Source organism: Meriones unguiculatus, chromosome 3, assembly GCF_030254825.1.
Source record: "Meriones unguiculatus strain TT.TT164.6M chromosome 3, Bangor_MerUng_6.1, whole genome shotgun sequence".
In the NCBI taxonomy this organism is placed as follows: Eukaryota; Metazoa; Chordata; class Mammalia; order Rodentia; family Muridae; genus Meriones; species Meriones unguiculatus.
The window spans coordinates 54559187-54571922 of NC_083351.1; the positions used below are offsets into that span (position 1 = coordinate 54559187).

Below are 12736 nucleotides of genomic sequence, written 5' to 3' on the forward strand. Positions count from 1 at the left end.
GCCTGGCTTTAACCTAATTCTTAATTTCCTTTTTCTGAGTTTATCTGGCACAAATACAAACAAATATGAATGCAGATTTTTACTTTCTCTCTATTTTCACTATTATTTCAGGAAGCGTCTGTGTATGTATTTATTTACAAGATGCAATCTTTCATTGCTACTTAAGATAGATTCAAATTCTTTGACACAAGCAATCATTCTGCCCCAGCTTCCCAAAACATGGGGACTACAGGAAGGTGCCACCATTCTTAACTCAAGAATCATCTTTTGAATAAATGGCTTGCAGTATATTTTCAACACATGGAAAGTAGTAGATGACCATTTCTGAGGATATAGGGGTGATTAAATTTTTGTGTGCAGTATGTGTGTGAAGGTGTTTGCATGAATCCATGTGTGTGTGTGCGTGTACATGCACATGCTTTGTGCACATAGAATCCAGAGGTTGCCCTCAGGGCCTTCCTTTGTGACTCTCTACCTTTTGGTTTCTATTTTTCAGTGTGTCTGTGTATGCATGCAGGCATAGATAAGAGAATTGATATTTATTCTGATTGACACACAGCTCATGTCCCGATGATCTATCTCTTATCAAGTGTGTTATGTTCAGTCTGATTCTGAGCACACTGAAAGGAAGAATTCTAATATTAGTCAGGATTCTTTGCTTTTCACGTTGGAGAGTGTAGAGTGGGGAGAGATAATCAAAGAATACTGAATATTAAAGGGTCCCTCCACACGTTTGCGAGTTTCATAGTAAATGTATAGAGATAAATGAGGGCAAGTGTGCCTACTCAGGGACTAATTTCAAGGACAGATATTTCAGCTAAAGTTGCACAGTGTAGCCATTGGGAAAGTTAAAATATAAATACGGATTCCAAAGTCAATGTTCCAAAGCCAGACATGGTGGTTCATGACAATACTTCCAACATTCAGGAAACTGAGGTAGGAAGATTGCTCTAAGTTTCAAGTTAGCCTGGATTATATGGTGTGCTCTAGTCCAACCCGGTCTATAGAGTGAGACCTGTTTCAATCACCCTCCCCCAAAACAACTAAAACAAACAAAACAACAGAACCAGAGAATAGAAACCATTTGTTTAGATTTTTGAACTTTCAGAACTCCGTAGGGGGTCCTAACAAGCAACCAGGATTGAAACCATCTTCTGGGAATGACAGCCATCTAGTAAATTTATATGTTTGTTTGTTTATTTACTTATTTTAGCACTGAGGAGTGAACCCAGAGCCCCACATGTGCTAAGCAAAGCACTCCCCCACCAAGCTTCATTTGCAGTGGTGACCAGGAATTCACTAAAGAGACTTTCCTTAAATGTCCCAGTTCAGGGAGAGCACAGCTGAGAAATTACATAGAATTAACTTCTAATTCCTGATGAGAAAACATTGGTCATCAAATATCTTACATCTGTTAAACTTGTAAGTTGACCTAAATCTAAAAAAGAAAAAAACAATCCCCTATGTTCTAATAAAATGAAGGCAGAAGTGGACAGAACATATATTTGTATTGTGAAAAGAGAAGAAGCTACAGACACCTTTGCTATTTTTGGCTCTGTTCATTCATTACTAATTAACAACACACTTGCTCATCTTGATACATTTAGGCTTCTTACTTCTCTTACCTAACTTCTTCCTAACTTTCCCCTTCTGACTTCACTGCTGTAGTCTTAGACTGACACGCCACAACCTTTCACTTGTATCATTGTTTAGACAGGAAGCATCCCCGACCAAGGCTCACGTGTTCAAGGCTGGTCCTCAATGCCATATTCAGAATAAATGGTTTACAGGAGTGCCAACTTCATCACTGGGTTGATTCATCAATGAATTTACTACGAATTTGCTGTTGGGATGTTAGGCTTAGGTAGAGGTAAGGTCACAAGGCACATGTGTTTGAAGTGCTTCATGTCCCTGACCCCTTCTCGTCTCTCTTTCCAGCTGCCATGAGTGACAGAAACAGGCAGCTTTCTCCTCCACGCTTGTACACCATGATGTACTGCCTACTCAGGCCCAGAGAGGATGGGATCGGCCTCCACGTACTGAAATCTCTGCCCTGCTCTCGTTTCCTGGCATTAAGGAATGAACTGAGGGCTCCATGCATGCTAATCTAGGTAAGCTTTATACCACTGAGCTATATCCCTGCCTTCCTTCTGTTGGCCAAGTCAGCTATTTTGGCACAGTTAGGAAAGGCTGGCTAACACAAGCTGTATAGTGTGTTGCCTCCTAAATGGACTTAGTAACTATTCTCTGCCCTCCTTTCCTCAAAAAGCTTCCAGCTAATTATCTCTTGATATAAATAGTATCCTTTTAACCATATACTCTTGCTGATTAATTCCTTAGCCTTGTATGCCACTCCCTTTGGGACTTACACCAAGTCACCCTTTCTGTTTCATCTCCCTTTGTCCCTTCATTTACTCCATGTTTTGGGTAAACACTTGCTCATTAACACCCTGCTTAAGCTTATCAGCAGAAAGAAATGTTTTCTACTTGAAGCTCCCTAGGATTTTAACTGAATTTTTCTTGTGGCTCATGTTCTGCCTTATATAGTAATGTGTAACTGGCCTTACCTCATCGTGTGACATCTTTGCAGCCTTCTCTACTTAAAGTTGAGTGACCAGTTGAACATTTAGTAATAAGAACTGGTAGCAAAAATGGCTTATGTTATCCTGGAAGGTCGGTAATGTTTGTTCTAACTATCAGCACGTTCCAAACATACAAACTTAATTAAAAATCCCACAGCACTTTCATCTTTCAGAGGAGAATAAATGGGTTATCACTCATGGAGCATAAACAACTTACTCAAGCTCCTTCACACGTCTCAGCAACTGCTCTGGCAGATGTCAATGCCACCAGGACTGAAGCTGAGATGGGTACCAGGCTACCAGCTTCCCCTCCCCTAGACCTTCTAGACAAGGTCAGGATTGCATCTGCTCACTTGTACCTCAGTCTCTTTTGTCTCTCTTCCTGGTTCTACAAGACAAGCTACTTTCTCATTCAGAAGCACAAAACCAAGGGCTGGAATGGAAAGCTCGGCCCCTGCCTGGCCTTTTACATATTCATAGGACATATAGGCTATGCCCATCCCATCTCAAATTTCACTTTCAAAGATTTTTTTTAAAGACTGTTATCTGGATAGTCTCCAAACATCTAGATTTACTTTAAGCCCTTTAGACACTGACCTAACATTTTCTCTTTCATCCACTGACAACCTTGTAGAAAACTATGAACATCAGTTGAATAAATACTTTTCTGGTCTTGTAGGTTTAGGCCTAGAGAATTAGATGTAATGGGAATTTGACAACCTCATTCTACAGCTGTTATAAGAACAGGGTTGTAATTTAGTTCGAAAGGAGAACATCCATTTTTCTTGGTCAAAGTTGTCCCTGGACTATAAATCCCCACCCTAAGCCAGCCTTGAAAAGGCCAAGTGTGAACAAAAGAGGTAATGGCAGCAGGGAAGAAGCCTCTTTAAGATGTGAGAAAGACAGGCAGGATTCGAAAGCCTTGGGGATGTTCAGAGAGACACTTTGGGCTTTTATGGGAGAGCAAGGAGACTTTAAGGCTCACATAGGCCTCATGTCTTTTTCTGGATCTCTACAGAGTGATTGACATGGTTGAGGTCATGACTGAGCCTTTCAAAATCAGAACTCTCTCTAGCAGAGGTTCATTTTTTTCTCTTAAGCAGTAACAAACAAAACTGAGACACAATAAGTCCTCATGCACCGCAGAGATTTTGCAAAGCCTGAAGATGAAGTATCTCTCAGAATCTCTACAGGAATCACACTGTTTCCAGACTGCTACTCCTTTTGTTAGTAGGTTTTTAAAAATTAGTCTCCATAACTGTTGGCTGATGAGTTCCTCTTGAGAGAGGATACCACACTGGTCATAAATATAACTTCTGTTCTAGGTCAGAGAACCAATTAGGTGACCAAACTGGTAGCTGATATTTATGCTCATCAATTTTAAAATATTCCAATCTTTCAGAATACTTTTCTGTAGGCTTTACTCTGAAAACAAAACAAAACAAAACAAAACAAAACAAAACCTAACTATCCTAAGTGTCCACTTCATCAGAAAATACACTAACAGTTGAATAAATTGGCTTAAAATATAGGTCCATCACAAAGCAGTAAGTTTAAACTCAGTTCTTAGCACACCAGTGACTACTGAGCACCTTAGAGTTTATTTGTTTCCAGGCTTATAAAACTAGAAGATTAAGATCCTGAGCTCAAAGGAAGGATTCAAACCAAATTAAAATAATAATTAAGCCGGTGCAGTGGCACATGTCTGTAATCCTGGCATGCAGGGAGGCAGAGACAGGTGGATCTCTGTGAGTTTAAGGGCAGCCTGGTCTACAAATCGAGTTCAGGCCAGCCAAGCCCACACAGAGAAACCCTGTCTCAAAAAAACAAACCAAAACAAAATAACCAATAAATATGCAAAGTGTCTGGACAGATTACTAACAAGTTATTAGGCACATTTATTTGTAGCTATGTTTAAGAATACTAGATTTCTGCTGCTGGGACACCTCACTTAGGATGATCTTTTCTAGTTACCACCATTTGCCTGCAAATTTCATGATTTCCTTGTTTTTAATTGCTGAGTAGTATTCCATTGTGTAAATGTGCCACAATTTCTGTATCCATTCCTCAATTGAGGGGCATCTGGGTTGTTTCCAGATTCTGGCTATTATGAATAAAAGAAAGACTATGAAAGACAGTCCTCATGAGACCTGATAGGCTAGGGTCAGATGGAAGAGGAGGAGCACCTCCCCTATCAGTGGACTGGGGAAGGGGCATAGGAGAAGAAGAGGGATGGAGGGTGGGATTGGAAGGGATGAGGGAGAGGGCTATATGTGGGATACAAAGTGAAAAAAATGTAATTAATAAAAAATTCTATTAAATAATAAATGTAAAATGTGAAGACCCCCCAAAAGAGTTAATATTAGTACATACATTTTTAGTGGCACTTTGGAAAGACTACAGTTCATAGAAATAATATTAGGGAAAAGGTGCTAGTCACTCTATGTCAGGGATTTTTTTTGGTATAAGAATGTTTTATATTCATATTTTAAATTAAATAAAAATAAAGTTGACTACACCTGATTGTGTGCATTTGTGTACATGTGTACTTAGGGTCAGAAGTAGACACTGGGTGTCTTTTCTCTCTCTCTCTGAGTTAGAGTTTGAGACAGATCCCTCATTGAATCTTGAACTTGCCAATTGGGTAGAGTGGATGGCCAGTCTGCAACACATCACCATGTCTGGCCTTTTACATAGATACTGAGGCTCTGAACACTGCGTGTGCATACCATGCACTTTACCCACGGAGCCGCCATCCCACCGTGTGGTGCCGTTTTGAAAAGTAGGAGTGCTCTCAAGGGCAACTGTAGGCCCAGGAGTTACACCGTTAAGATATTTATCTATTTATTGCGCGCAGGCATATACTCACCCGTGCCATGGTGTGTTTGTGTGTGTGTATGTGCGCTCGAGGGAATGGGTTCTCACCGTCCATGTGGGTTATCCAGGGATGGAACTCAGGTTGTCAGGCTTGCCGCCGGGTGCCTTTACCTGCTGAGCTGTCTCAACAGCCCATATGGTCCATGTTTAATTCTTATTTTGGAATGGCATCATCAGGCGGGGAGTGCAGCTTACTGGAGAGGACTTGTCCAGCATGTGTAAAGCCCTGGGCTGGACACCCAGCACCGTGTTAGGGACATATTTAAGGTTTTGGTGTTCTAACAGCTTCAACACACACACACACACACACACACACACACACACACACATTCTGTGTTCTTCACATAAGATGTAAGATAAGAGTTTAAACCAAAAGGCTCTAAGCAAGGCACTTTCTCAGAAAACTGGGAATAGCCATACCTCAAGAACCAGCTATACCACTCCTGGGCAGACACCTGAAGGATGCTCCACCATACAGCAAGAATGTTTGCTCAACCATTTTTCATAGCAGCTTTATTCATAATAGCCAGAAGCTGGAAACAACCTAGATGTCCCTCAACCAAAGAATGGATAAAGAAACTGTGGTACATTTGCACAATTGAATACTACTCAGCCATTAAAAACAAGGAAATCATGAAATCTTCAGGCAAATGGATGAAACTAGAAAAGATCATCCTGAGTGAGGTAACACAGACCCAGAAAGACACAGATAGTATATACTCACTTATAAGCAGATCTTAGTCATATAGTACAGGATAGACATACTACAATTCACAGACCCCAAGGAGAGAAGTCTGATGGGCATCTTGGGCTTCATGTCGGCCCACTAGTTAGGGGAGTGGGGATGTCTCTGACAAAGACGATGTTGCCTGCTTTTTGATCACTTCCCCCTGATGGGACTTCCCTACAAGGCCACAGGGGAGGAAGACAAACTCAGTCCTCATGTGACTAGACCGAGCTGGGGTGTCTGGGTGGGAGCTCCCCTATTGCTCAGAATAGGGGAGTGGGGATGCAGGAGGGAGGGTGGAAATGGGAGGAGAGGAGGAAGGGGCCTATGACTGAGATGTAAATTGAATTAATTAATTAAAAGAAAAGAATACCTCAAATGACTGTGTGAGGTTGCACTGTCCTTTAATGAAGGAAGGACAAGAAGAGCTAGGGAAAAGCCTGCTTCAAAGTCTGCATCCAAAAAGTGCCATGCACCCCTCCTAGAGCTTCTACTACAGTCAGAGCCAGAACACCAGGAGGGAATAAGAGAATGAAAAGCTACCAAAAATGCAACCAGTCTTTAGCACATGACACTAATAAAATATTTCAACTCTCTCTTTCAATTTGGTCCTCTGAAAATACTTTATACAACTCTGCTTTGAGTTTCTTCTGCTTTGAGTTTGCAAGCCTAAGCCATCCTTTACTAGTAATTATACACCCCCACACACACCCACACTCACACCCCCCACACACTTTGTGTTTCGCAAGGTGGTTTAATAGCAAAAGATGCTTGTCACTAAGCCTGCCTATTCCCAGAGTCCACTTGATGGAAGAAAAGAACCAACTCTCTTCAAGTTGTCCTTTAACCTCCACAAGCAAGCCATGTCATGTGAACCCCCCAATAAATAAACATTTTTTTTTTCAGGGCAAATATTTTCTCGAGGGCTGGAGCAATGGCTCATGGTGGTTCACAACTATCTGGTATTCCAGTTCCATGAGATTCAACACCAGGCATGTCCATCCTGCACACATACACACCCAAGCAAAATACTTACTGATAGATTTACTTATTTTATTAATGAGTGTTCACAAGTTTTTTTAATTTAGAAAATACTTATTATATAAGTATTAATTGTAATATTATTTCACCAATTATTTTGTACAATAAGGTCAAATACAAAGGGATTCTCTTAAGACTATGATGGCTTAGAGACCCACAGCTGGACCATGCACAGAGCAGAAGAGAGACTTCAGAGTGTTTAGCCCTGAATGGACACCATTATCATACCTCTCCTCTCAAGGATCAGGGGAGGGGAGCAGAAAGACTGTAAGAGCAAGAAGTGGCGGATGCCTTTAAAAAAACAGCGTTTTCCAGACACAGCAGTGCTAATGCAATAAGCACTCACAGACTGTGACGGCATGCACAAGAGCTGCAGAGGCTAAAGCCAGACCAAACACTACCTCAAAACAGGGGAAGCGATGTGGGCTCAAAGTCCCACCTCAAACCAAGAAACTATCTGAAAATTGACAGCTGCTGGGAGAGGGGGAACAGTTTCCTTCAACGGAGTGATGCTGGTTCTATCAGCCACACTCCTGGGCGGGCCCCGTGCTCAGGAGTAGTTGACCAACACAAACCAGTCTACATGCTTCTTTTGCTTTTCTTTTTATTTTGTTTCTCAGAGAGACAGAAAGAACGTGAAGTTGAGAGGAGATCTGGGAGGAGATGGGGAATGGGAAAGAATATGATAAAATATACTATAGGAAAATTTCAAAACATAAATAAAAATTGAAAAAAATAAAAAAGAAAGCGGGATAGCTTAACTCAAACTTGCTTAAAATCAGATGAATTCACTTAAAAATGAGAAAGACTTATTTTGTTTTTAATCACTTATGTGTGCCCAAAGAGGCCAGAGGCATTGGATCCTCTTGGACATGGGAGTACAGTCAGTTGTGAGCTGCCTGACATGGGCACTGGGAACCCAGCTCTGGTCCTCGGTAGCATAAGCAGTTCATGGCTTGGCATTTCTCCAGACCACAGTTGTATATTCTTACGTTGGGAACTTAGTTGACCATACAGTATTCTGACTTAGCCAACAGAATGGGTTCCACACCTGAGGCCTTTTATGATAATGCAGTAACAGTGTCAGAACTTAGGAATGCTACCTCCGCATTTGAGAAAACAATTACGGTCTTCTGGCTGGTGGTTGTCTTTCCCCCTTAAAGCAGGCCATGGGCGAGTTCTCTCTCCGATTGTCCTCTAAAATCAGTTTTTAAAGATGGACTGGAGAGATGGCTTTGCACTGGCTGTTTTTTCAGAGGACTAGTATCAATTCCCAGCACCCATACATAAGGTGGCTCATAGCTGTATGTAACTCAGGTTCTAGGGGATCCAGTACCCTCTTTTGGCCTCCGTGGGCACCATACAGGCAGGCAAAACACTCAGACACATAAAATAGATAATTTTAAAAAACGTTTTCTAGTTAAAAAAAAATGAGCAGCTTATTTTAGAGATATTTTTTCTATGTCTAAAGAGAATATGTGAAGATGCAGAAAAAATATAAACAAATGGGTCTTGCTATGCCCCTGGCCCTGAGTTTATGAGTATATTACACCATTGGTTTTCCCCAACACACTTCTGCACGGCAGTCCACAGAAGCACAAAGATTTCCAAATTTTTGAAGAGCTCTTCTGTAACACAAGACTGACATTAAACTAAGTGTATGTTTTAGTCTTGGGAGCCTGCCTAATTACAGAAGCCTTACACTTCAGGCTTATGCTTGGTAAGGAAAACACTGCTTTTTCTCTTCTACAGTTAGTGTTTGGCTTCTTGAGGCCTGCAAATCCATTTCTGAGCCTCTTGGCATACATGAAAAAAAGTAGATATAAAACAGTTTTCCTTTTATTTGGAGCTTGAACAGACGGCTATTATTCCAAGTTCAGAAGACACTTGTGAAGAACGGATTTTTTTTTTTTAATCAAATCCAAACACATAAACAAAGGAATAGACTCTGTAAAACACAAAAACATTCCCTCAGGATGGATGAGCAAAAGGGCTAGCAGGTGGTAAATGGGTGGCAGAGACAGTCCATCAGGTTTCTGTTTATACATGTTCTCTAGGATGTCAGAGCAGAGTGCTGGCATGAGCTCTGTTTATCGTCTGCTGTTGCTCAGCGAGAAGAACCCACTCTGTGGCTATGCCAGGCCGCTAGCCATCCTCTATCACCTGTCTCTCCCTCCACTGGGATAGAAGTCTTAGCTGGACAGGGGAACAGCCTGAAAAAACACTTCTCGGACTCTTACGAGTTAGCACTGCCATGTCCACTAGCTTTGACTTCTGAGATGTGAGTGAGCTGTCCTATGGGAGCTTGAGAACCAATAGGTTTCCAGTCTTTGGAGCATGTTCGTGGTCCCTCTTCCTTGGCTTTCTTCCAGCATGCTTCTTCCTTTCTTTCTCCCTTCCTTCCTTCCTTCCTTCCTTCCTTCCTTCCTTCCTTCCTTCCTTCCTTCCTTCCTTCCTCCCTTCCTTTTTCCTTTCTTTTTTTCTTTCTTTCCTTCTTTTTTTTTTTTTTTTTGAGTCAGTGTTCCTCTGTGTAGCCTTGGCTGCCCTAGACTCACTTTGTAGACCAGGCTGGCCTTGAACTCACAGCGATCCTCCTGCCCCTGCTTCCGTTAGTGCTGGGATTGACCATGCCAAGCTTCTTCCAACTTCTTACTCAGACTGTGGATCACCCTGGGCAGTGAGGTTGAAAGCTGGTATTATGAAAGAACCAAAGAGCCAGAGAGTGTATGGGGAGGTCCATAACTGGTTTGGACTTCATACTTAAGACTGTAAAAAGTCAAGGAGTTGGGCATAGTGGGACACTTCTGTGATCCCAGCACCCAGAAAGCTGAGGCAGGAGGACTGAAAGTTCAAGACCAGTCCAGGAATGTAATGAGACCATTTCAGGAATCATTTATTCTGCTCATGTCACTGTATTGGGAGCTTTTTGTCATTTACAGGCACAGCTAACTCTAACAATGATAGTAACTTGAAGATAAACTGACTTGAGGGCTTGCAGCTTAGAGACTATCCTCAATAACATGTTGCCCTTGTAGAGGACCCTGGCACACACACACTGGGTTGCCCACAACCACCTGTCACCGAGCTCTGGGACCTGACTCTTCTCTGGCACCTGCACTCACGTGCACACTGCTCCCTCCTACACACATACATACACACACACACACACACACACACACACACACACACACACACAGAGAGAGAGAGAGAGAGAGAGAGGGAGAGAGGGAGAGAGAGAAATAGACATTATAAGGCAGGCAAGATGGCTCATCAGAAGTGCTTGCCATGTAATCCTAACAGCCTGCATTCAATCCCAAAACTCATGGCAAGAGAAGAGAACCTGAAAGTTGTCTTGTGACATCCACAAATGTCTCATGGCATGCATACACACGCACACACACATGCCTGAATTCATGTTACACACACATGTATATACACAATAATACTTAAAAATAACATTCAGAAAATAGATACTGCAGTGAAAATGCCAGGCAAGGCCTATATTCCTATCCCAGTTGAAGTTTCTGACATTATTTAATGAAAAAGATCAATATGTAAATTACAGATGTAAATCAGCACCTGCTGAGTTCCCAAGAGCATGTGAAAAGCGATTTAGCTGTGTGCAATATCAAAACAGCACACTTGCCTCCTTAATGACACTGAACACTAGCCAAAAGCTACCAGACTAGTTAATTTTTATTAAACATTAAAAAAGCAAATTTCTATTCCCTCTCTACATATTCAGTAGATGATCTCAGCCTTCTCAGCAAAAACCGGAAACCTTCCAATGGGAAGTCTTTCTGTTTTCTGTGTCAAATTTCCAGACCCTTGTCTATCCTTTTTGGGCTCCCTTTTCTGAATTACAAGGCTTTATCTTTCCCACCCAAAGGCAACTTCTCTACCTATGTTTTAGATCCAGCAAGTACAATATCAGCAAGTCTGTATGGTGGTCTAGCCTATATCTTTATTGTCTTCTCAACAGGATTATTCCTCTTTGTTTCTAAATGGCCTTGATTTCTTAAAAACTCTTGGCTAATCATCCCCCCTCCCCCAGTCATCAGCTCACCTTTTCAGTGCTTGCCTGGGTGATGCTTTTTGGTACTTGTTTCATCCGGCTGAAGCCAAATCCATCTTCCTTCATGCCAGTTTCCTCATTTCTAGAGAATAATTTAATGTATCAAAATACACCAGGGTATTTTTATATACTCAGGGTATGTGGGTACACACATAGATATTAATATAGTTTTCAGGAGTTTGTCTCCTATAATTGTAGTTTTCATATTGTATATATAAAACTTTATGAGAACATTGTTGAGTAGACACACACACACACACACACACACCACACTCAAAAAGTTATCTCTGACAGGCTTTATTGAAACAGTGTGTTTACATCAAGACTTGACCAAGATTTCTTATGCTAGATGTTAGTGTTTAGTTACTTATATGAAATCCATTGCCATAGAAGTTAATAATACTGTTTTAATAAAAGAGGGGGAGAGTGTAGAGAAACTTTAAATGCTTCATAGTTATTGCAATTTGTTTATCTGTCTTTCTATGTGTTTGGTTATGCATGGCATATGAGGGATTGAACCTAGGGTGTCATGAATGCTAGACAAGCACTGTACCACTGAGCTACACCCCCGGCTTGAATATAGAATCTTGTATGATTATGTGCTTCAGTAAAAATAAATTGAATTTGCTTACCCCACATAAAAAAGATTTTTAAAGTAACGAGAGAGAGAAAAGATATGCTTCTGATTCTAGCTCATCAGAAGACGTATTTTAGGCACAGACTTTCAATTACATGTCTCCAAATAACAATTTAACCAGACAGTGAGAACGGCTGTTTCATCTGAATTTTTGTAACGGTTTCCTGATTTGTTGTTGCATAAAGCGATTACATAAAGGCCGTAAATTCTCAAAACAATGGAGAACGCAGTACTGAAAAATTCTAGCAGGGAGTCCCGCCGTATGATTGAGCTAACAGCTTTCATTTACCCGATGCACAACTTGCCTGGCCTTCTCTTAGGGGCACCAGCACGAGACGGGTGCTGCACTCAGAGGTTCTTGCTAGTGAATGTCAGCCATGAAAAGACTAGGCAATGAAAATCCAAAGCTCTCGGCAGAGATGAAGATGAACTGCACAAACAACCCTACAAAGTTAACTTAGTAGGAAAAAAAAGGATAAAACTTGAAGTTTTTATAATTACCTATTGACTTAGGTTTATACTAGTGTTTCTCAGGCTACCTCTGATGGACATTTTCTTTTCTTTTTGGTTAAACAGTTAAGCTATACTGATTGCTACATTTATAAAACACAGTATCAGATATCGAGGCACCATCAAATTACTGTAAATATTTCCAAATACACTTGCTTTCACACTCATTTTTTCACAGAATGGTTTCAGTCTGCAGAACCATACCTGGTTATAGGCTACACTTTATACTAATATTACCTTCTGTCACAAGTCAAGGATGTGAGAATTTGAAGACTTTTATCAGTATA

The 12736-nt window shown here is 41.1% G+C and overlaps 1 long non-coding RNA gene across 1 annotated transcript in view; it reads right to left on the reverse strand.

The window, feature by feature from the left end:
* The window catches only part of LOC132646051 (uncharacterized), a 34882-nt gene that overhangs the window by 13125 nt on the left and 9021 nt on the right, over positions 1–12736 (reverse strand). The window contains exon 2 of the long non-coding RNA XR_009590719.1: positions 11294–11384. This is a non-coding gene — a long non-coding RNA (uncharacterized LOC132646051). The remainder of the gene's footprint in view (positions 1–11293; positions 11385–12736) is intronic.